The following is a 2434-nucleotide window of genomic DNA, read 5'->3' as shown; positions in this document are numbered from 1 at the left end:
GTCAAACACACACACACATTACATCAAATAATACATCATTAATAGAGGTGCACTTCTGAGATTTGGTACGGTTGCGTTCACATCATCCAAACGAGCCGAAGTGAACTCTGCCGTCAGCTGAACCGGGTGCGCACCAGTTAGTGTGAGAGAGCCTTCACTGAATGTGTTATTAATCATTCATCACTACACATCTGGGAAACTGAACAAGCCTCTCTTTCCATCACAGCCAAGAACACACTTGATGACGCCGTATACCGTATTCTCCGGACTATAAGTCACACTTTTTTTCATAGTTTGGCTGGCTCGATTTCTTATAGTCAGGTGCGACTCATTTATCAAAAGTACTTTGACATGAACCAAGAGAAACATGACCGTCTCCAGCGAGAGAGGGCGCTCTGTGCTGCTCATGCTGTTGTGTAGCTAACTGTTAATGTGTTATCTTAACATACATATTCAGCCTGTGGTTCTGTGTACTATTGTGTACCGCTGAACACTTGCCTTTACACATTACCAGTATCTGTTCTTGCTCTTGGATTTTGTTAAACTAAGTTAATATTTTTGGACTGATGCGACTTATACTCAGGTGCGACTTATAGTCCGAAAAATACGGTATGTGACAGTAACTGATACGCTCTGTTTCTTTCCCACACGTGTGGGTGTGTGTGTGTGTGTGTGTGTGTGTGTGCTTAATATAGTGAAAACCTGCTGTATGTCACTGGTCCATGATCTTTATTGAACTGCATCTATAATATTTATGTCCTTGTAAGTGACTTGAATAAATTGTTAGACTGTGTGTTTCAGGGGGGGGTTCTACGAGGACTCGGCCGTGTTCTCGAGTGGTTTCTGGTCTCAGGCGGATCCGCAGGCGTCTCTGGGCTCAAACCCTCGCGGTCGGGGGTAACAAGCCCCTCTCTCCTCCAGCGCCGGGCTCCCAGAACCTCAACAGTCAGGTCTGACGCACCTCGTCACAGTCAGGAGGAGCGTGACACTGCCATCTGTTAACATCTGTCTGTCTGTCTGTGTCCTCAGATGCTTTTCCAGTTCCCTGCCAGCGAATCACAGCAGCCCTCCTTCTTTGTGGGCGGACCCATGGTGATCGACAACCTGGCTGAGTGCCAGCAGGCTCCGCCCCCTGCCTCCCTGACCCCGGCCCCGCCCCCCTCCACCCCAGCATGCCTCGCGGGGCCGAGCTTCACCCCACAGGGCTCCGAGACGTCCTTCGACTGCAGTCACTGCGGAAAGTCACTGCGCTCCCGCAAGAACTACAGCAAGCACATGTTCATCCACTCCGGTACGCCCCCAGTGACCCCGACACCAGAGTAGTTCAGGTGTAGCACAGGTCACACACACACACACACACACACACTCCAGAGAACCGCTGAATTGATTATGAATCAGATTTAATCTGCTGCTCTCTGAACCGGCAGCGTTACTAAACCAGTGCCCTTGTGCTTCACTTCTGCAGTGTGTTAAATCTGCCTGTGTATGAAGACTGAACGTGTGTGTGTGTGTGTGTGTGTGTGTGTGTGTGCAGGTCAGAAGCCGCATCAGTGCAGCATCTGCTGGCGCTCGTTCTCTCTGCGTGACTATCTGCTGAAGCACATGGTGGTGCACACGGGTGTGCGTGCGTTCCAGTGCTCCGTCTGCAGCAAGCGCTTCACGCAGAAGAGCTCTCTGAACGTTCACATGCGCACACACCGGGTGGAGCGCACCTTCACCTGCAGCGTGTGTCACCGCGCCTTCACCCACCGCACACTGCTGGAGAGACACGCCCTGCAGCACCACACGCCCCCAAACCACCCACCAATCAGCTGCAGCAGGGCGGGGCCAGCGCACCCGGCTCCGCCTCCTAGAGACGAGTGAGGAGAGGAGAAACAATCAGACTGAATCCCAGGAGCTTTAACACACACACACACACACACACACACACACTCTCTCTCTCTCTCTCTCTCTCTCTCTCACACACACACACACACACACACTCTCTCTCTCTCTCTCTCTCTCTCTCTCTCTCACACACACACACACACACACACACACTCTCTCTCTCTCTCTCTCTCTCTCTCTCTCTCTCTCACACACACACACACACACACTCTCTCTCTCTCTCTCTCTCTCTCTCTCTCTCTCACACACACACACACACACACTCTCTCTCTCTCTCTCTCTCTCTCTCTCTCACACACACACACACACACACACACACACTCTCTCTCTCTCTCTCTCTTCCTTTCTTCCTTCTCTAACCCAGATAACCTCACACACACACATAAATAAATAAATAAATAAATAAACATATAAACAAATAAACACACACACACTCTCTCTCTCTCTCTCTCTCTCTCTCTCTCTCTCTCTCTCTCTCTCCTCTCTAACCCAGATAACCTCACACACACACACACACACACTCTCTCTCTCTCTCTCTCTCTCTCTC

At 50.7% G+C, this 2434-nt stretch overlaps 1 pseudogene; it reads left to right on the top strand.

Moving 5' to 3' along the window:
• LOC113079486 (zinc finger and BTB domain-containing protein 45-like) overlaps window positions 1-1929 on the top strand; it is a 3100-nt pseudogene extending 1171 nt beyond the window's left edge.
• The last annotated feature ends 505 nt before the right edge of the window (window positions 1930-2434 follow it).

Source organism: Carassius auratus, unplaced genomic scaffold, assembly GCF_003368295.1.
Source record: "Carassius auratus strain Wakin unplaced genomic scaffold, ASM336829v1 scaf_tig00028252, whole genome shotgun sequence".
NCBI lineage: Eukaryota > Metazoa > Chordata > Actinopteri > Cypriniformes > Cyprinidae > Carassius > Carassius auratus.
The sequence above is the reverse complement of the archived record's forward strand: the minus strand, read 5'-3'. Positions and strand labels throughout refer to the sequence as shown.